This window comes from Haliotis rubra, unplaced genomic scaffold (assembly GCF_003918875.1).
Source record: "Haliotis rubra isolate DU_JTF1 unplaced genomic scaffold, ASM391887v1 Scf445, whole genome shotgun sequence".
Taxonomy (NCBI): Eukaryota; Metazoa; Mollusca; class Gastropoda; order Lepetellida; family Haliotidae; genus Haliotis; species Haliotis rubra.
Window position 1 is genome coordinate 803,419 of NW_025767130.1, and position 24,072 is coordinate 827,490.

At 39.9% G+C, this 24,072-nt stretch overlaps 1 long non-coding RNA gene across 1 annotated transcript; it reads left to right on the top strand.

Annotated features, from left to right (window-relative positions):
• The first annotated feature begins 1,395 nt into the window (after window positions 1-1,395).
• LOC124289634 lies at window positions 1,396-17,566 on the top strand. The gene is made up of 3 exons (XR_006901723.1): window positions 1,396-1,406; window positions 3,832-3,836; window positions 17,340-17,566. It is a non-coding gene; the product is annotated as an uncharacterized LOC124289634 (long non-coding RNA).
• Window positions 17,567-24,072: the final 6,506 nt, after the last annotated feature.

A 24,072-nucleotide genomic window follows, 5' to 3' on the forward strand; every position in this document is an offset into this window, starting at 1 on the left:
AGAAATCCCAAACTACCAAAAGGCACCAGTACACCACAAGATCTATCTATGTGCCAAGTTTGGTGAAGAAATAGTGAACGGTTTGAGAGTTCTGCTCCGGAAAAGAGCACTACCACTAATTTCAGGCTAAGTCAAAACTTGTTGCCATGGAAACAACAAAACTGTTTTATTCAGAATTCCAAAACTACCAAAAGGCACCAGTACACGACCAGACCAATCTATGTGCCAAGTTTGGTAAAGAAATAGTGAACGGTTTTAGAGTTCTGCTCCGGAAAAGAGCACTACCACTAATTTCATTCTAAGTCAAACTTGTTGCCATGGAAACGCCAAAAATGTTCTATTCAGAATTCCAAAACTACCAAAAGGTACCAGTACACCACCAGATCTATCTATGTGCCAAGTTTGGTGAAGAAATATTGAACGGTTTTAGAGTTCTGCTCCGGAAAAGACAAATGTGCACGGACGGACGCACGCACGCACGCACGCAGGGACAGAGTCCAGTTTAATACCCCCCGCAAAACGCGTTGCGGGGGATAAAAAAGGCTATAGGCTACTAAGTACCATGGGGAATGTAACTTGAAACCACCGAATGTATGTATTTATAATAACCACAAAAAAGCGTATCTTTAAATAGAAATACATTTTCCGGTCAATGACTAGTTCCAAAGCATATACCTTTCCGCGAAGCGATGTGTGTTTGGGCGAATACTCCCACAACCATGAACGCATATCTGCTTGTTGCAGGAAACTAACATTCCGCGAAGCGATGTGTGTTTGAGCGAATACTCCTACAACTAGGAACGTTATGTTTTTCTCCAGAACAAAGAAATCCTGATATCAATTAATGAATATGATATGATTTTAGGAACTTCAAAAACCATTTTGATAGGCAAGGTGTAGATGGGCCTAGATGACCGAACGCCGATTAAAATTACTTCGACTTATCAATAAATCAATCCATCAATGTAAATATTTTAATAAACAACGATAGAAGTTGGCTCCAGTTCTTATTGCCCGATAAGAAAGGTTTGAAGAAATGCGTCACTGGCTTGACAATATTATACTTGTATATGTCATACGCATTTGTTTTGAGGCAATAAATTTTAAAGTTCTGTTTTCCCGCGTCAGGGTGCACCTGAATGTTAATTACTTAAAAGAAATGTGTGTGTAGCATAAACTGTAACTATGTAAGTGTTTGCAAAGAATTTTGGAGTGTAGGAATATGCATTTTAAGAAACTACTTTAAACACTTATAATGATTTATGTATATTTGCTGACATGGTCCCGTCACTCTGTGGCTGAAATAATCCCGATGCTTTGTAAAATGTAACTCACTCACCCACTCGCTCTGACTTAGAAATTGTAATTGTTAAATGTGTATGACAAATTTCCTTTTTTGAAAGTTGGTATTATTTTGTCTGTTCATTTAAGAAACTTCTTTCAAATTAGTACTTGAAATCGAGGATTACGTAGTAGGGAAAATAGTGCGGTTCAGAGACTGCGAGAGACAATCAGGAGTTGTACGTTTAAAGTTCCTTCGGATCCGCCACGGAAAACTGTAGGACTCGTCATCAGACTTCAGAGTTTTTAAATGAGTGAATGAGTATATTTTTACGTCGCTTTTAGCAATATTCCAACACTATAAAAGCGAGGGACACCAGATATGGGCTTCTCATATTGTACCCATGTGGGGATCGAACCCGTGGTTTCGGCGTGACGAGCGGACGGTTTAATCATTTGGCTACACGACCGCCCCAGCTATAATGAAAGGATTAGCATAGCAACACAGGATATGGATATTGGTGGGGTTTATTACCGGGAAGTAGACATTTGTGATGTTTGTAACAACAAATAAGGGCGGCACGCATAAGCATGCGGGTAACACTAAATTCGCAAATGGAAAATGAAAGAAATTGTACAACGAAGTGATATACATAAAATAAACCAGATTTTAGAGAATATTTTACGTTATTAATGATATGACAACAAATCCAAATGTAATTTAATTGAATGGACACCTTAGCACAAATTATTTTAATCAGTTTATTTTGTACTCATTGTTTCATGATACAAAGTACACATCCAGTCTTCGCTGTAGTTTCATTAATTATGAAACTGCGTCTGCGTACGCAAGTACACTAAGTCTGCCAGACAAATCATCCTTCAAAATGTCTATTCTGCTGTTAATGTTGCAGTACACTGGACTGGGCGGATTTCATTCCGTTCCTGTTCTGACCTCAGAGAAGACAACATCTCAAACACATTTGGATGAGCCGATCTTCTTAAGACGTCCATGCCACCCTTCTGTATAACTGCTGGTGCCAAATAAAGTCCTGTACATAATGTCTGCGGCACACAAATGTTCGGGGTTGGCGATGGTCGTCATCCCCAGGATGTTATCGTCATCACCGTCAGTTATGAGGACGAAAGGTTCAGCAGCGTCTGTCACTGCATATTTGTCTGGAATTACGATCTCTTGTCGGGATTTTGGGATCAGTGTCAATCAATGTCAGTCAATGATTGTCCAAAAAACTATGTGAGTTCATATCAGCTTTAATGATTTCAGACATATAAGTGAAAACACGACATATTTCGTAAAGTAGTTCAGAATTTAGTATAACCCAGAAAGTTAATCCCTTAAAACAACAGTCCTCCGGAGAGGGTACGTAAGTCCCAATACATTCAAAGTGGATTTAAACCTACTACCATTTTAATCGTAGAATATCTGTTCGTTTAATTTGTGGCTAGATTTTCTAAAATTGCTAATAGCTGAAGGGATGGTGTAAATCCAGCTAGGGTCCATGCAGGAAGCAAATGTACTGTAAGTCCCCATGGTCTCTAGTATGGTGATCTACCTTCAGCTGTTGGCGATATATAGCCTCTTTTTATATTGTGTTGTCACCTATAGTTCAAATATAGAGATTTAATTACTAGTTTTACATGTCTAACTGTGATATTCTAGTTGTTTTACTGTCCTTCGTCGGCAGGTTTTTATGATATAGATATATTTCGTTTCAATATTAAATGTTCTCGTCACGATATGGCTGAAATATTGCCGATGTGACGTAAAATATTAACTCACTCACTCACTCACTTAAAACAACATGCACAGTCAGCCCCCCCCAACATCAAAAGATTTTTACTGTAATAAGAAATGTCTACTTCCCGGTAAGACACCGTTGGTGGCCCTTGTATAAGTAGTGTCTGCAGCTGTGCACGGTGAAGAGTTATGAGGACGTGTTTTTGTTAATTGTAATGACACAGTGATGAACTTTTAGTTGTTACGGGTCATAAAAGTTTAAAGCGCTGAGCGTGGATTTGAATTCACATCTTGAAATCGACAGACCAACTCTGATGATTTGTCTCATAATTTTGAACACCCACAAAACTTGTTTAACAGACGATCATTATTTGGTCGTCTCATCCCGCTTTTTTCTACGAGGGGTGATCCCTTGTTGGTAGAGCAGCCATGTAATCAACAAGCGTGTGTAGTGAAATTTGAATTTCACATGTGCATATGGCTGTTATAAAAGCAAGTGGACCCTCCCCTCACCTCAACACCACCCCCCACCACCCCCCTCACAACACCCTTCCACCCCTCGTATAAAATAGCGAAAGGTGTCGACAACAATCAACCGGACTGTAGGTCGCTCAGCCAGGTGTGACCACTGACCGTCGACTCAACCGGCATAAAATCCAAATGCTGTCGACAGGCACAAGGGGTCATCTCCAAGATATTTTATGCTTTTTATTTGTGTTGAATGTGTCTTATCTATTGATAAACATCTTACGTGTAAAAGAGTATGACACCAAAAGAAAAGCTTAAATCAGCCATAGTAATAAATGTCTCAAAATATACAAGTGGCAGGACCACCCATGATCGACAGGACTGGATATTATTTGTAAATTGTTATGACATGCCGTTTACTTCCACAGTTTAAGTCCAGTTTAGCTAATAAACATATAATACTCAATGAAACGCTGATCATAATCAAAACATCAACCAACTCTGTGATTTTTCTGCAGAATTTATGTCCTCAAAATAAAAAAAAGTTGTTTAATAAACTATCATAAAAATATTTAACACAGTCCACAATTTGTTACGAGGGAGGAGTGCAATGAGAGGAACAGCCAGGTGTGCGAGAAACGACGAAGACGGCACAGCACAGGTGAATGAATTAACTGATTTATAGGCACTTGCCTGGCGTACATCCAGCTGTTCCTCTCAAATACAAGGATATATAGGCTGCAAGGGAATCGCATTATGGTTGGGTAAATCTGAAAGACCTGTTTTCCCGTGTCAGCGGGCATCTCATTGTTAGCTATGTGAGGGAAGTTGACCTGTACCATAAATTGTAGCTATGTAATGTGAATGACGGGCTGCTTGTTTTTGAATTTGGTGCTATGACATTTTCTACTTGTAAATAAAAATGTAAGAAATATATATTTTTGAATTTGTATTTAAAATATGTATGAATTCAGACTTGAGTGTGTGTGTGGGGGTGGGGGGTGGGGGTAGATGTAGGGTCCTGTGTCGATGGGGTTGTGATAAGGGTGGGGTTAGGGTTCGTGTTATAGAGGGGTTTGGTTGGGGTCGTGTTGCGGAAGGGGAGGGAGTGGAGGTTGGGGTGGGGGTGGAGTTAGGGGCCGTGTTATGGAGGGTTTGGTTGCGGTAGGGGTGGGAAGGAGGTTGGGAAGGGCGTGGAGTGTTATGGAAAGGTTGAGGTCGTGTTGCAGTAAGGTTGGGGAGGGGAGCGGAGGTGGGGGTGGAGTTAGGGGCCGTGTTATGGAGGGGTTTGGTTGCGGTCGTGTTACGGTAGGGGTGGGGATGGGAGTGGAGGTTACTGTTTCAGTAGCGCGGTAGTATGTTTATGTTGCTATTTCCACGATTAATGTGGGCTTTTCTGCGTTTTTCTGCACAGTGGGAAAGTTTTCTTTCGTAGGCCTGATAATGTGTCTGAATGGGGTATCCATGCTTCACTGCGGCATGTATCTCAGTGGGCTAGCACTATAAAACCAGCTTAAGTCTGGGCTAGTACAAGCAGCCGCACATACACACACGCGCTTGCACGTCGTCATATGAGCGGAATATTCTCAAGCACGACGTTAAATCCAATTTCACCTCACTACTTTACCCTTTGAATAGACGGAACTGTTTTATTTCAAATTTATGATAACTGGATAATTCAATTGTTTTCGCAAAACATTTCAATGCAAGCATTATAAAACGTTATACAGTAATGTGATTTTGCACAAGTCAATTTGTTCATATTTAAAGCAATCAGAAGAATCCGGTGAACAAATACCCTTGCCTTGGCTCCATATTTATTTTAACCCCATCACCCTGTATTTGCAAAGTGATGGTACTGATAAAATACTGGTTTAGGGCCCTACGACAGTATGAAGAGCCATGTGCCGTGCATTGTAAATGTCAGCTCGCGACGTAGCGTGTGCACGTGAAACAGAGGCAGAGAATGCATTCCACGTGCATCACAAACCAAAATACAGGATACAAAGAATTGTGGTTTCTTTTTCAAGCACTTTCACCACGAGAATGATTTACGAAAGTTGAGATGTCAGTTAGAAAGGGAATATCTACGTAATTTTCAGTCCTACAAAATAATGGTCACAGCTTCGTTTCTGTCACGACTCTCTGTTGGAGGACATCTTCATAAAGGTAAGCGGGTTTGATCAAGTTTTGTTGAAAGAGTTCCTTCCATTTCCCCATATTGAAGATCCGGGGTAGAATAGGTCTTCAGCAACCCATGTGTTTGCCATAAAAGGCGACTATGCTTGTTGTAAAAGGCGACTAACGGGATCGGGTGGTCAGTTTCGCTGACTTGGTTGACACATGTCATCGGTTCCAAATTGCGTAGATCGATGCTCATGCTGTTGATCACTGGCTTGTCTTGTCCAGACTCGATTATTTACAGACCGCCGCCGCCATATAGCTGGGATATTGCTGAGTGTGGCGTAAAACTAAACTCACTCACTCACTCTTTCTTCCGCAAATTAACAGAGGTAACAACGCGGTTTCACCCTATATATTGTAATTAATGTTTGGTGTTTTAGTTATTTAGTTAGAGTTCTCTACCATTTGTTGTGTTAGGTTTTGTTAATAATTTTAGTGTATGTTCATTTATAAATATTATTTGGGATGGGGAAACCGGGATACCGTATGGTTAGAGCGTCCGCCCGGAGAGCGGAAGGTTGCGGGTTCGATCCCCTACCGCGTCATACCAAAACACGTTAAAATATGGTACTTGCTGGTCCCTGTAGCTTAAAGGTGGGCTAGTACAAGCAGCCGCACATACACATACACACGCATGCACGTCGTCATTTGAGCGAAATATTCTCAAACACGACGTAAAACCAAATATCACCTCACCTCACATAGTATTGCGATGTCTGGATGTGACTTTGTGGACTGTGTAGATGTGTTGACATAGTCTCGTGGCTGAAATAACGCAAGCGTCACACATGCATTACCGACCCGTGAAGATCCGAGTTAGAATTGGTCTTCAGAAACCCGTGCGTTGAAAGTGGGAGTGGGCTTAGCTATAGCTAGTCCGTTTGGCTCAAAAGCGGACCGATGATTTGCAATGTAACTCGAAAACTAACAAACAGGTGTTCGAGAAGCACGTTCACAGGCAAAGGTATTTATTCATTAACCTGTGCTGTGCCGTCTCATTCCGTTCTCGAACACCTGGCTGTTCCTTTCTCTGCACTCCACCCTCGTAACAAATAGTGAACGGTGTCAATATTGTAATGATAGATTGTTAAACAACTTTTCTATTTTTAGGACAAAAATTCTCCAAAAAAACTCGAGAGTGTGTATGATGTTTTGATAATGATCAGCGTTTCATTGAGTACTTTATGTTTATTAGTTTTCGAGTTAGATTGCAATTCATCGGTCCGCTTTTGAGCCAAACAGACTATAGGGTAGAGTGGTGGAGGTGGACGTAAGGGTTAGATATAGATGTAAAGTGGTGGTATGTCGATGGGGGTGGAGGTTAGGGTTAGATATGGGGGTAGAGAGGTGAGGTGGGGGTGGAGGTAAGGGTTAGATATAGGGGTAGAGGTAGGGTGGTGTGTCGATTAGGTGGAGGTAAGGCTTAGATATGTGGGTAGTGTGGTGGTGTCGATGGGGGTGGAGGTTAGGGTTAGATATGGAGGTAGAGAGGTGTGTCGGTGGTGGGTTGGGTGTGTGTGCGAGGTTTGATGTTATCGAAAATAATATGCCATTAAATCAATGGACTTGTGTAGGTGTGCAGACATAGTCCAGTCGCTCTATAGCTAAAGTAATGCCGATGTGACCTAAAATCTTCACTCACTCACTCTGAAAATGGCAGTGTAATACCACAGTCAAAATAGATATAATGCATGTTGGAATGAACAATTTAAATTTGTTACTAACTGAAAACTTGAAATGAAGACTATTTGCAGTCAAAAAAACATGAAGCAATTCAAGCACCTCGTGGTAAACGCTATGTTGAGTTGAATTGAGCTTTACATCAAGCATAAAGTGACGAGGTCAAGTCCTCTCTCTCACTCACTCACTCACCACTCACACACATTTTAAGCCCAAACTCTAATTTTAAGCATAAAGTCTAAATGAGATAGTCTAATCTGAAAAAAACCAAGCAATCCGTAAACGTTATGTAAGTGCATGACAAAGTTCCTGTTTTTTAATTTGGTGATATGAATTCCTTAATAGAAAATAATAGTGAAATGTAGAAATATGTCTTTTAAGAAAATCCTTTAAACTTTATAACTGAAATGGACGTGTGTATATGTGTTGACTTTGCCTGATTCATAGTGCATGTTGACTTGAATTTTAACATACTCACTCGCGCAAGTCTTCATTTAGGGCTTTAGGCTACATTGCAGGGATTGCTATGGTGTAGGGAAAATAATGTGGTTCGGGGACTGTGAGGCAGACTACATTGCAGGGAGGGCTAGGCAGTAGGGAAAATAATGGGGTTCAGGGACTGTGAGACAGACTACATTGCAGGGAGGGGTAGGCTGTTGGGAAAATAATGTGGTTCGGGGACTGTGAGACAGACTATCAGGCATCAACAAGGCGCTGTGTCGGCCCGGGAAAGCGACATTTCGATTTTTAGTATACCCGGTAAAGTGTCAAACCAGGTTGTGTCGGGTGGGGTCTCCTCTTTGTGCAGTCACATTTTGTTCATAATTACTGAAGCATTCAGGCATGTCAAATAGCCAAACAAAGGATCATTTAGGGGCCGTATCAGTATAACCTGTGACACAACGTTAAAACGTTTAATTTTCAATACAGTAATATATTCAACACGCACGCACACACACGTTTATGTTAGCACTGAAAAACATTAGAATTAAAATCCAACCGAATGTGACATGGAATCAGCAAATTCCATTGATATGTCGGGTATTGCCGGGAAAGTGTGATCACGATAGTTGCCAAGAAAACGAGTTGAGCGTCCATATGTCTGGTATGTTAATAAAACATGTGAGAATTAAAGTAAAGATATTGAAAACAAATAGTTTGAATGTTGTGTTGTGTATGGTTTGCATATGATGTGAATGTAGGTTGTGTGTGCTGCGTATGTTATGAATGTAAGTTGTGTGTGCTGCGCATGTTATGAATGTAAGTTGTGTGTGCTGCGTATGTTATGAATGTAAGTTGTGTGTGCTGCGTATGTTATGAATGTAAGTTGTGTGTGCTGCGTATGTTATGAATGTAAGGTGTGTGTGCTGCGTATGTTATGAATGTAAGTTGTGTGTGCTGCGTATGTTATGAATGTAAGTTGTGTGTGCTGCGTATGTTATGAATGTAAGTTGTGTGTGCTGCGTATGTTATGAATGTAAGTTGTGTGTGCTGCGTATGTTATGAATGTAAGTTGTGTGTGCTGCGTATGTTATGAATGTAGGTTGTGTGTGCTGCGTATGTTATGAATGGAAGTTGTGTGTACTGCGTATGTTATGAATGGAAGTTGTGTGTGCTGCGTATGTTATGAATGTAAGTTGTGTGTGCTGCGTATGTTATGAATGTAAGTTGTGTGTGCTGCGTATGTTATGAATGTAAGTTGTGTGTCCTGCGTATGTTATGAATGTAAGTTGTGTGTGCTGCGTATGTTATGAATGGAAGTTGTGTGTGCTGCGTAATGTAATGTTATGAATGTAAGTTGTGTGTGCTGCGTATGTTATGAATGTAAGTTGTGTGTGCTGCGTATGTTATGAATGTAAGTTGTGTGTGCTGCGTATGTTATGAATGTAAGTTGTGTGTGCTGCGTATGTTATGAATGTAGGTTGTGTGTGCTGCGTATGTTATGAATGTAAGTTGTGTGTGCTGCGTATGTTATGAATGTAAGCTGTGTGTGTGCTGCGTATGTTATGAATGTAAGTTGTGTGTGCTGCGTATGTTATGAAAGTAAGGTGTGTGTGTTGCGTATGTTCCGTGTTGGGTTTAGGATTCAGTATTTATAAATGTCTGTTTGCTTCTTTTCATTTGTCATCTCTGCAACATTCATCGATCTACACAAAGAAATATATGGCCATTTTATCAAATGTAAAGGAACATAAAATGTAAAGGAATTATTTTATTCATTTGATGTACGAAATCAGTCTTCTAATAACCCAGTGAACATGATTTGCAGCGAAATAAAGAAATTGTCATATATCAAATATATCAGTTCCAATATATGCTGAATTAATAGTATTTATTTATATTAACTTCGGCACGGTTAAAAAAATCAGATCATTCAAGTTCTTTTGTCTCTGTTGGTCGTACTCAGTGCCGGGAAAGCGAATTAAAAATCTCTGACCCCAGATTATGGCTAGTAAAGGCCCATATAATTCGAAATGTCGTTTTCCCGGCCCCTAACCGACAAGACAATTTACAAACCCAAACATTGCCAAATCGTCAGTCAACCTGAAGTCGCCCAAAACCCCTTCATCCCATTACCCCTACAGCCCAGTATTCCAACAATTAGTTAAAACAACACACAGCATTTACCTGGCATAATGAATCGACCCAAAAGGGAGATTACAGGGTGGAGTAGGCAGTGCGAGTCTGAGCTACATAGGGCATACAATGTATCACGTATCACGTATTACGGATCATTGGACATCACGTGATCATCTAGCTGGACCAGGTGTGCTTGTTCAACTAACGACACAGCGTAAAGATACCACGTTCTCGGCAACCCTCATTGTCACCAGTTGCTGGTCTCACCAGTCTGAGGCGAGCGGCGGGAAGGACGGTTGGGCTGACTGTTGTGTGGCTGCATTTCGTATTGAGTGTACAATGGCTGGTCCTACATTCAACAGTTATCGATGCAGCAGCCACGAATATTCATTATTTCCCCGACACGTTCTCTACCGTTCACGGCTTCCTATAAACAGTCTCTCCGCCTCACACCCGTGCCTGTAAGTATTGGACAAACAGGCAGCCATGCTGTATATTCCCGTATCGTCTAGACTTGCAGTGTGTATTCACATGGTGTAAACACGACTGTATTGTGCCGTACACGACTGTAATATACCGTACACGCCTGTAATGTATCGTATGGACTGGGCTGCGTGGTGGGGGAGGGAGTTATCTGTGTATATCACCAGGTAAAATGGCGGCGATCATTTAGTAGCGCGACTCGTGTGTTGAGTCGTCGTGACCTAAATACCCCCGCCATCAAGCCAGTGAGCTGGTTGTGTATTGTCGCCTGTGTCAACCTGTTGAGGCGCCTCTCATCATATCTCCCGAATTTGGACCGAGAACGTGACGGTCTCGGTGTATCTACAAATGTTTATTGTTTTTCTCGACGTGTTCACCACCATTCCAACTCACTAACTACAGACGCTCAGCCTCAAACCCGCGCCTGTAAGTACTCGACTAACAGGCAGTCATATTCTCGTCACGTGCACTGACAGACTTGTGTGTATTCGCATAATTTAACGACTGTAATGTATCGGGTGGACTGGGGACGGAGTTACTTGTGTATCACGGGCTAAGATGGAGGCGATCATTTAGTAGCGCGGCTCGTGTGTTGAGTCGTCGTGACTTAAATTATCCGCCATTAAACCGTTGTGCTGGTTATGTATTGCCGCTTGTGTCAACCTGTTCTCATAATTTGAAACGTAACAGAATATTCCATACAAAAGCAGACGTCGAAGTCCGCCTGTCCGCAAGTTAACATTTTCTACTGACATTGAACACTGTTGTCTCCTAACGAGCAGAAAAAATGCGACTTTGATAGTAGGAACGAGTCTACAGAGTAAAGTTTTTTGTCGCATTTTTTCTGCTCGTTACTATAAATGATCTGTTAATTTGAGATGTGTCATCGCGATGTTCCACCCTCTCATTAATTGTGTTTACACTAAAGTGGGGGAATCGCCGCATCAATCTTAACTGACATATCATCTGTGTCGAGGTCTATAAAACCAACTCTCCCCTTCCCATAAAGAGGAATTTGTACTTACAATGTTTATTAATGCAGACTTGTTCTCGCCACTATATGGCTGGAATAATGCCGATATGTTCCAGTTTACTAGCATCAGAATAGGAATTTGAAGCAACTTACCTCATGCCACCAATAGGAAATCCCTCCACAAACTTCGCACATATTTCCATGTTCCATGGACAGCTAGATCCACACATGAGGTATATCCAATGTTGAAAATAGGTGTAGATCCAACAGCATTTATCTCAGCCAATCTTGATGTTTTGATGGGTTGGGACAAGTAACCCATTTAAGTTAATACTATCTGAAGTTAGTACTATCTGAAGTTAGTACTATCTGGTGTAAATCTCAATACTTTTGAAAAAAATATTTTATAGATCGTTTTCATTTTTTTTGTAAATAAGTAAAATAAGGAAGCCCAAGGGTGGGCAAATGGTGTTCAACTTTTGTATGCACAGTTTCCATATGTGCCTAGTATAGTATGTCATGAATTATGGTAAAATCACTGAGTCACTTTGTTTTGCTTATATAAATATAGTTCATAATCTCGTATTCCAACCAAGGCCTACATCATCTAGTAATATGTTGGGCTAATATAAATATAGATTTCGACTCTGAAGATAGGATTAATATCATAATCATCAGTTAATACATACCCCGGTGTGTGGTGATATTAAACATGTCAATGTAAACATGTTTTGTCCATTGAGTGGTATGGCATTACAATCATGAACGGCAGGTTATACTCACAAAAATTGTCCTCTGTATGATCCCATCAGAATACAGAAGAACCCATCACCGAAATTTAACACATTTGTCTTGTTTAAACAATGAAAATTAGCTTCCCTCCATTTCTAACATCAGACAAAGACATCCCACGCACGTAGCTTAGGTAAAAAAGAGACAGCCTTGATGTCACTCTTGGTAAATGGGTACTTGGCCAAATCGTCTTGTTATACTTTAACGTGGCTCGTGATCTTCGACGGGTTAGGTCGAATCTTACACGTTCTCATTCTTCACTTTGTAACAAGGATTTATTTCACTCGACATGAGCAGAACGCTGATGATGTTCGGAACACTCTGATCTGCATAACCACCCCATTGATCAAGTAACGTTTAGAATCCATCAAATCTTCGTACAGAGGACCTTCCATATCTACAGTCTTACTGAGGTTCGTCCAAAGAGATCTGACCTGTGAAGATCCGGGGTAGAATAGGTCTTCAGCAACCAATGTGCTTGCCATAAAAGGCGACTATGCTTGTCGTAAAAGGCGACTAACGGGATCGGGTGGTCAGTTTCGCTGACTTGGTTGACACATGTCATCGGTTCCGAATTGCGCAGATCGATGCTCATGCTGTTGATCACTGGATTGTCTGGTCCAGACTCGATTATTTACAAACCGCCGCCATATAGCTGGGATATTGCTGAGTGCGGCGTAAAACCAAACTCACGCACTCACCCAAAGAGATCATTTGAAGAGTACGACGTTCTCCATTTACTTAGTCACGTCAGCATTGTCAGGACTGTCTTTGTAGTAAAGCTGAGACTGTAGGAGAGATGTTTTAACGTTATTGGTTTCGTTGAGAAGCACGTTGACATAGGTCTTGTACGGATACAGATTACTGGAGGTGGTAATGAGTTTTCCATTCAGGGATACGTCGACTTGGGAAAACAGAGACTGGAGAAATAGGTTGAGTGGTCCTGTATTTTCCTCATTCACGAGAGGGGTGCCGTCTACTTTCATAATTAAAGCCTTAACGTGAATTCGCGTATGCATGAGATCGATGTAATCCATGCCTTGTCCGGAAATGTTAAATTCGATAGGACTCGAACAGTCGTGGTAGTCTTACTGTATTCATCCCTAAGGCGCTTAACAAGCTGGAAACGTGATGCTTGAACACACACACAAAGTGATGCAGAGACTTCCCGAACGTTCTTGTCACGTAACAGAGAACGTGAGGTAGAGCCTATGATAAACGGTCAAATCGGTGTAGTGACATCGCAGATGGTGGGATACTTCTTAATATGTATCTAATCAACTGACATAAAACTCATATTGTAAAGTATCTAAATTAGGCTGAATGGCACGTTTGGTGTAGACCATTCTATAAGTTTATTTCCTGTCGTATATATTGGCTGAATATTTATCTCTGGTAATTTTCGACGGATTTACCACTTCTAAAGTTTTTTGTTTGGGGGAATTTTTTCTGTTGTCACAAAGCACCATGTCTTTGACAGTCAACATTGATCAATTGTGAGTTGGTAGAATTCAGTGTGAATCCTCTGACTTTGCATGTTTCTTTCCCAGATTTTGTTTGGCATAATTCTTTGGTCCCCTGAACAAAACATTTGAAAGTTGTCTCCTTCCAATTCATCTGCGAGTTCCCCAAATAATCCACCAAGGGTGGATTGACATCACCAGGCCTAAAGACAAAGATGACCGAGTCAGTGTCATGGTACAAGACACGTTGTTGCAGCATGTTCAATATTTTGTACAGTTTTAGTCTTGCATAACAGGTGGTAAAAGTGCCAATAAAGATGTTGGTAGTCTCAATCTGAGGGATAAATTCAGTGTCACGAGTCCACTGAAATTGGGCTACATTGTCATTGAGAATATGAAAATCGTGTAGTCTGGTGATCAATGATTAGAAGGAGGTGTGGGCGTAGGATTTCGTCACAGTAACGTTGAGCTGTCAGGTTGCCCTGGCTCATCACCAAATCACTTCTCCTACAGCAGGTGATCGCTCCCCACATCATAAGCGACAGCGAAACGTTCACATCGACGTCTGTACACCCGCTTTCTTCCATCTCGTCGTTCCAATAGAAATCGTGATTCATCACTGAACGAGATTCTACGCCATTTCGGTAGGTTCCATGCCTGAACGTTGGTGCACCATTGAACTTGATGTCGACAGGGTTGTTGTCGAAGCACAGGGCCAAAATAAGGTCTCCTGGCACGTAAACCAGCCTCTCTCAACCTTTTCCAGACGGCAGAAAGCCTCCTCAATCCGGGTATTTGTCGAGTGGTCCTGGTCGCTGTAGCTGTGCGATGACGCAGATGATGTACCCGGATGTAGCGATCCTGCGCCGCAGTGGTCGCTCGAACTCGCACATGAGGGGCATCTGCTACCGCATTCTGCCGGCGATATCTCTCCCGGCGATATCTCTCCCAGAGCTGTGAAATGGTGCTTTAGTGAACATTCATGCGTCGGGCAACTGGCATGTTGAGACGTTTAGGTGCGATATGAATAAAATATTGTCAAAGGAACTTTAAATCGTAACTCACTAAAGTAATAAGTGTGATTTTTTTAACGTAGACGGAAACTTGTTGCAATATATTAACCCTAAGTTGACAGCAGTTTTCCCCACATCTTAGTAATAATATCATATAGTAATAAATATGAAATTTATAAAAAAAAACACAAAAGATATTGACACTGATAGACTTTTTGATGAGGTAAGGTGCACAGAATGATTAAAGGAAAAGAGATAGAGTACTGAAACATCTACTCTACATAAATAATGAATATACTTACCTTGTGTAAGTTATCTTTGTATTCTTCTTTGAACCGATGGAACTCCACAATGGTATCGGATCTTATCAAATATTCTACAACTGTTTTCATATGTTCTGTATCCAATACCACATCATGGCCGGTGTCTAATTTCTGAATGGTAAGTGTTTCAAATAGTCAATCGAAACTGAAATGACAGTTGTTTATAATATGACTCAACAAACAACACGTGATGACGTTGTGTGTCTTAGATTTAAAATTTCTAACTTCTTGAAAGAAGTCGATAAATAATACTTTTAATTTCGAAACTGTTTCGAAAGTTCACAATCGGGCATAATCACACCAAAAAAAATAGCAATATATATCCAAAAGGTACTGTATCAAAGTAGCACTAAATGTTACTCTTTAAAGTACCATATATCACTATTTTTATCCATGTGTCGTCGGTGTATTGTGCCTTGTGAATCGCATTTCCACACATTTCACAAAAGTTGAATCATGTCAAATGAGGTTCAGTTATGGTTTAAATCTCCTCGATCACCATATCCGATTCTGGACCCTCACCACCAGATTCAATACTCTTATTATTGTCTTGAACAGTACAATCAAACCATAACAGATCGTTATACATATATCCAGCATTACTCTTTTTTCCCATTATACACAACATGAGTAGCTTTGAGGGCATCACACTCAAAGCCACTGTAAATGCCAAGCGTGTTCAGATTCCGAGAAACCCACGTTTTCCTCCGAGTTATGTCGTTAATTAACTCGGGTGAATCTCTTATAATAATGCGGCCGAGATTTCGTGTACTCGGTCGACATATATCATAAAAGAACACAGTCCCGGGAGAGGATAATTCATAGTTGTGGGAGATGAGGTGCCGTCAAAGCGCTGTTAAACAAACAGAAAAACATAGGAAAAAAACAGTCAAACCAAATTAGCTGCAATTAATAACAATATTATAACGTAATAATGTTATCGTGTTTCCAGAAGTAAAACAAATACCGAAATACTCACATAGTAAATGACGAATTCATTCTGAAGTCGCGAAGAGGTACTCGTAAGAGAGACGCCACTTAAGTGTCTTCACTCCTGGACGTACTGGAGAGCTGCTCCAGAAACTACAAATGAAATTAAAATGAAAATAAAGAGGAAAGATAAACACGACTCATTAAATATTGTAATCCAATGATCCTTCGTTCGTAAAATTCTTTTGTTGACTTTTCATTCTGATAAAAGTTACCTAAGAAATGAAAAAAAAGTACTTCCGGGTAATTCCAAGTTGTATCGAGCGATGACTTGCTGGAGGGAGAGGAAAAGGAGGTGCGGTCAACGCTGTTAAACATACAAAACACAGGAAAAAACAGTCAAACAAAACTATACAATCCTTTCACAAAATTAATTGCAATTAATGACGACATTATAACGTAATAATGTTATCGCGTTTCCAGAAGTAAAACAAATACCGAAATACTCACATCAGTAATGACGAATTCATTATAAATGCAGATGATATTACGAGATGTACTGAAGTCGGAAGCCAAAACGCATCGAGCTCTGTCCGGTACAATGCCTCTACACGAGTTAAGTGTTTTGTGCGCTGAGACAGCAACCTTGATGTTGACAAAATCTTGTATTTTGGGGAGATTCAAGGATTGTTGTCTCCGAGTACATTCTATCAGGAGAGAACCAGATCGGAGCTTTGGAACATTGATCAACTTGCATTAAAAGCTTTTTCCAGTTCCTCAAGTTCTTTAATGATTAGGTCATCCCAGTCCATTCCGATCCTGAAAAAAATAAGTATATATAACATACAGTTACTGCAGTAATACTAGTTTTTTTTATGATTGAAACATTTTTTTGTTGAAAGATTTTTACTTGAAAAGAACTGTATTATTCAACTTGCATCATGTATCAAGTATCAAACATTGGAGGCAATATACTTACATCCCTCCACAGTCTTCTGCTACAAATTCATCCGTATTTTGGAAGGAAGCCATGGTGGTATGAAAATGTCACGTTTTTCGAGTGTCTTTTATACTCACTAGCTTCTTGTGCGTACATTACCTTACTCTCTGCCATTCTTGAACGTTTCGGAGTGAAGACACTGGTTGTTTTTCTGAATGTTTGAATTCAGAAAAAATAAGCCAACTCCACCATGTAGCAAAACAACATCTGCTTCTTTTTTCTTTAGTAAACATCAATGTTTGGATGCTACAGAACACTCGCTTACTCCAAAACACCCGGTCACAGTCTCATACACAAAGCACAAAGTCTGCCTCACACACAAAGGAATTGTTGGCCTGTTGGCCAGACACCTTGCAGAACCCCTCACCCCCTCGATACACATTTGAATGGGGGTTATGCTTAACACTGAGAGTAGTATAGTGTGATGGCGTGCGGCGACAAATTTTAACATAGACTCCTATAGGAACGATAAAACTGGTTAAATCACTCGATAAGTAATCCCTAAGCCGTAGGTAAACTCCCACCCCGTTGTAAGTACATAAGTAAACATCCAGCTCGCTGTACGTAAACATTTAAATATCAGACCATCGCATGAATTAATCAAGCGCTTAGCGTCTATCATTTCGAAATTATATTTTCTACATAAAAGTAGTATAAGGGCCTTTATGGCGGCAAAATCTATTTTTAGCTATGGGGCTTTATAGGGTCAAAATCTATTGTTAGACTTCACATAGTCTATATTTAGATGATGAGTCACTGCTCTCTATTGTATATTGAGATCTATTGTGTGCACATCTGGTGTGTCTATTTTTAGACTCGGATGGGTAATATAAAGTCCCCCAAACAGCCCCATGTCATACACAGTTCAGTCACTACACCTAGTGATTACACATTGTGGATATACTCCATACCAGTGTATTTCTTATTGGATTACTAAATAACCTTGGATTATACTGTGTGATTCACTGGATTTATAGCTTCAATAGCTCAGCCTCTCAGCTTCACATCTCTGGAGTGATTAAACATTGTGGATATTTCTCACATGATTACAACACATCTTTGGTTTATACTGTGTGCAATTCAAAGGATATATACTCCTCACAAAAAAATAAGCAACAAGTATTTTCAGTGTAATATCTTTATCAATTTCGATAGCAATTTTTGCCGACATGTTACTGAAAGGTAAATATTCAAAGAATACATAACCTTTAGTGACTGTCAAATTAATTTATCTGATAACATTGACAACATAACCCGAACACAACCACACTCAGAAACAACATGCAAAATGTGTGGGATGAATGTGCACCACTCTTCACACATGCACCCTGATCATTGTAAACCTACCTGTAATCATTCCTCTGGCACAACAAGCGGGTCCTAACTTCATTTTAATGGGTGATAATGCCCGTCCATGGATGATAATGGCCGAGAATGAGTTGTTAACGATGTTGTTTAGATCAACAACATCACACATATGGACTGGCCTGCAAGGTCACTTGATCTTAATCCCATTGAACATGCTTGGGACATTATTGGAAGTCGTGTTTACGGTCTCCATGTGCACCCCCAGACTCTGGATGACCTTGAGCAGGCGTTACAGAGAATGGCAGAACATTCCACAACAGCAACTTTAAAGGCTCATTTGGTCAATGCAAAGACGTGTAGAAGCTTGCATTTGTGCTCATGGTGGTCATACGCGTTACTGAACACTGCTTCACTGTCCAAAACTGACTTGAACCTTAATGTTAACATTTTGCTCCATCAATGCAGCACATTTTGCACGACTGTTTCGCGGGTACATGCTTTTGATGATTTGTAAGTCTATTATTGCTCAATACCATTTCATTTCATTTTGTTAATCGTGTGTATACATATTTAACCTTTCTATTGCATCATTCCATGATTTGAAATTTCAATAAATGAAAATGTAATGAGACTACAAATTTGTGTTGCTTAACTTTTTGTGAGGAGTATATATTTTCAACAGAACATCAAGGTAAGTTACCCTTCACATTTGTGGAAACATACTAACATCTAAATAGGGAATTGAAACAACTTACCTCATGTGATCCATAGGAAATCCCTTAGCACAAGCTTCACACATATGTCCATGAACAGATCGATTCACACACATATCCATTGTATCATGTATCCAGCAACACAATCACACATATTTCCATGAACAGATAGATCCAGTCCAGCAGGTGTATCCAATATTGAGAATATATTCAACAGCCTTTTTCCCAGCATGTCTAGATGTTTTGATGGGTTGGGACAAATAACCCATTCATGTGAAGTAACAGGTGTGATATGACTGTACTCCACAATCAATGAATCATTTGCCCACCCTTGGGCACCTTTATTTACACAAACACATATATGAACAAAAGTTAATATATACACAAAGATAACAAATTAAACATAATATAAACATAACACTAACTAACACTACAAAAACCTAATATTCTCTAATAATTATCTCTAAAATGTCCAATAAGGACTCTTCATGTGGAAGAGCCCATATTCGATTCTCCACCTCCCCCCTTCTCCACTCTATATGTGCCTGGATGACTTCGGTTAGACTGAAAAAAAATAAGGAACAAAATAAGATAAAAATCCTGTATATGATAATAATACATTTACTTCAGGTAGTAATAACTTCAATGTATCTAATATACACTTATGAGGAGGAGAGAAGGCTGTCATCAATGTGAAACAATGAGCCCACTGTTTATCAGAAATTGTGTTTTACAACATTACCAATGATTAACTGAATATTTGTAAAAAAAAATATAACTATTTTATAGCATACTTACTCTGTATCCCAATCCGTGATGTCAGAATAGTGTGGGTAGACTGGGGAAAATTCCTCAATCATGTCTTAGCTGAAATTCCATAATGAAAAATGATTTTAGGACTGTCATTTTACACTAGTCTTAGTGTCATAAGGATTCATGTGAAATGATAGTCAGAAAACATTTTGTGATGATGAAATTACTTTCACAATAATTATCAAAATGTAACATAGAAATACTTACAGTTCCCAAAATTCTTCTGCCATTTTTTTCTTGTTAGGTACAACAGTGAATGAGCCAGGGGGTGAAGTGTGTAGGAATGGGGACCAGGGGTTTAAACATACTAAGCCAATGCTCTATCAAACGACCAGGCATTTTGAATGGCCTCATCTCTAAGTGCATTGACAAACTGTGGTTTCAAAACAAATGCTACGATTGGCATGTTACTGGCAAAAAGACTCTTCCACATACTGTCTGTCGTCCACAGGGGGTGAACTTATCTTCGTAACACCGCTAGATAGTTATTTCTATCATTTTTCCTCAAGAAACGACGCCTTTCATATCGAGTCACTGGTAATCTTTCCTTTAATAACCTATTGATAATACCATTGATGGCAAGAATCTGTTCTCTGTTCATTTCTAAGATGTCTTGTCGAATCTCCTCAATGTCTTGAAACATTAACATGAACCTTAAAAATTCGTAATGTTTTAACACGTACCTAGCCATACTATTTCTAGCAAACAAACTCTTATCGTGGTTGGGATCTCAGTGAGATTAGTATTTGAGTAAACCTCTATTTATACTATACATAGACAACCAAGGCAGACATAACTCTTAACATTGATTTATTTCCAATAGTCACACATTTTACATCACACTCTTGGTTGCAAATCCACATGACTACCCCAACGGGTCACCTCTTTCTGAGGTACTCCCACCAGGGCCAAATACGGACAATCTGGAGACCATTTTTCATGTTCGGCCCAGGGATCATCATCTACTTCCCAGTTCTTGAGAACGAGACCACATTGAAAACACTTGCAAGCGTCCCCTCTGATTAAGTACACAAATCCTGCCTGAGCCATGTGACTAGGACTCACGTGATAGGTCAAAATATATTGTTAGACTTTACATAGTCTATATTTAGATGATGAGTCACTGCTCTCTATTGTATATTGAGATCTATTGTGTGCACATCTGGTGTGTCTATTTTTAGACTCGGGTGGGTAATATAAAGTCCCCCAAACAGCCCCATGTCATACACAGTTCAGTCACTACACCTAGTGATTACACATTGTGGATATACTCCATACCAGTGTATTTCTTATTGGATTACTAAATAACCTTGGATTATACTGTGTGATTCACTGGATTTATAGCTTCAATAGCTCAGCCTCTCAACTACACATCTCTGGAGTGATTAAACATTGTGGATATTTCTCACATTATTACAAAACATCTTTGGTTTATACTGTGTGCAATTCAAAGGATATATATTTTCAACAGAACATCAAGGTAAGTTACCCTTCACATTTGTGGAAACATACTAACATCTAAATAGGGAATTGAAACAACTTACCTCATGTGATCCATAGGAAATCCCTTAGCACAAGCTTCACACATATGTCCATGAACAGATCGATTCACACACATATCCATTGTATCATGTATCCAGCAACACAATCACACATATTTCCATGAACAGATAGATCCAGTCCAGCAGGTGTATCCAATATTGAGAATATATTCAACAGCCTTTTTCCCAGCATGTCTAGATGTTTTGATGGGTTGGGACAAATAACCCATTCATGTGAAGTAACAGGTGTGATATGACTGTACTCCACAATCAATGAATCATTTGCCCACCCTTGGGCACCTTTATTTACACAAACACATATATGAACAAAAGTTAATATATACACAAAGATAACAAATTAAACATAATATAAAACTAACACTAACTAACACTACAAAAACCTAATATTCTCTAATAATTATCTCTAAAATGTCCAATAAGGACTCTTCATGTGGAAGAGCCCATATTCGATTCTCCACCTCCCCCCTTCTCCACTCTATATGTGCCTGGATGACTTCGGTTAGACTGAAAAAAAATAAGGAACAAAATAAGATAAAAATCCTGTATATGATAATAATACATTTACTTCAGGTAGTAATAACTTCAATGTATCTAATATACACTTATGAGGAGGAGAGAAGGCTGTCATCAATGTGAAACAATGAGCCTACTGTTTATCAGAAATTGTGTTTTACAACATTACCAATGATTAACTGAATATTTGTAAAAAAAAATATAACTATTTTATAGCATACTTACTCTGTATCCCAATCCGTGATGTCAGAATAGTGTGGGTAGACTGGGGAAAATTCCTCAATCATGTCTTAGCTGAAATTCCATAATGAAAAATGATTTTAGGACTGTCATTTTACACTAGTCTTAGTGTCATAAGGATTCATGTGAAATGATAGTCAGAAAACATTTTGTGATGATGAAATTACATTGATGGCAAGAATCTGCGTAGAACTGGTGCTGTTTATTTAATAAATTCCCTCAAATTTGGATTGTCTTTTTGCATACGAAAAAAGTCACATTCCCACACACAAACGAGGTTGTAACCACTTGCCCTGATGTACTTTTCTCGTGATATAGTTCTTTCCAATCGCTGCGTTGGTGTTGTTGAGGTTGAAGAATGGTTTCGCTTAAACACCGTACAACCCGATTTTGGACATCCATGCCAGTAACACCCGTAATATTCGAAACAGGTCTTCGTGTTTGGATCGTATCCATCTACCAAGTAAGGCCCAACGCGTTTTTCACAACCAGCGTTCATCTTGTGCGATATTTGTATATTCTCGGTGTATGATACCCAGTCTAACCAATCATACGAAGCTGTATATCTTTCACACGATTTTGTTGGAGTGAACGTCCCGTTTTTCGCGGGAAGCCAGCGTATGTAACGCCCCACGGGCAACTCCTGTCCTAAACAGAAGAGGTATAATGCGTTGCTGTCTAATCCGATGAGATTACCACAACACTTGTTTGGATTACCCCGCAAGTAGGTTTCACTTGTTCGATGGAAGCGTGTGAATAATAACGACGGACCTCCGCAAATATTTTCCTTAACAGTCTCGTGTAAGTCACTGTCCTTTTCATTGAACAGAGCGAATCCCACCCCAGAATCCTTGGCTGTTTTGAACAAAAGTTTTCGAGCAACACCGGGTATGGAGATGGCTTCACTGAAAATATCTACCCCTATTTCTTTCCAATAAAACTCCTTGAGGCGTGAGATGGCCTCCACACCTGGTTGCACATCCATATTGTTGTACCACACTAACAAGTCCTTTAACGTTTCCATTTTGTTTTCTTTCCACACCTTCTGCAGGTATGCATAATTTTCTTCAATCGTGTTAGGAACTCGTTCGAGTTTCAGCGTTGTGAGTATATCCACCTCGGTTTTGGTTGGTTGTTCTCGTCGGAGTTTGTCGTAAGCCCCTCTGTTTGGATCCGATAAGGTATTGGTCTTTTTCAGGTCCGACCAGAAAGCGTCGACGGGTGGAAGCCCGGGTTCATCCAGTCGTTTAACATCATCCAGAATGTTGTAAGGAAAGAACCCTTTACTCTTTCGGATTTTCATAGTTTTCAAAAAGTTTTCGTAACTAGTTCTGGGTGGAAGATATTGTGAAAGGTCCAATATTCTAAACTTTTCGGTTGTTATGCAGATGTATTGGTTGTTTCGCTTGATGATGAAGTTGTTGGATTGAGTACCAACCAACCCGAGGGTACGTGCTAGGTAGGATTTAACGAGATTTAAGTCATAGTTAGATGAGTTAAACCCCAAAACCGGAACCTGTCGACAGTAGCGATATACGGATTCGCGGAGTTGAATCAATTGTTTGAGGTGTAATTGATCCGCCTCTGTCCATTCACCTCTGCTGAGAGGTGTTGTAGGTGACACCCCCACATCTTCTTCTTCCAGCTCTTCCCACTCATTGTATTCGGGGTTAATATCATCAGACTCCCTTACTTTTTGCAGTAGCTTGTGGTAAACGTTGTGTTTTGACAGGCGATCTAACATTGCCTTCGAGGGTGGTTCGATGTTAACGCGGTCGGATGTTTCAACACTTCCCGCTCGATGTTCGAGGTCTTTAATCCGGGTGTTAAGCTCCTCGAGAACAGAGCGCAGTTTGTGTTCCGTTCGTTTTCGAGCCTCGTCAGCTATCTGAGACATGTAACCAACCATATCACTCAGTAAAGTTCGCATATCCGCACTCACCATACACCGTGGTTCTGTATAACCCGGAACATTGCTACAAACACTAACCGAT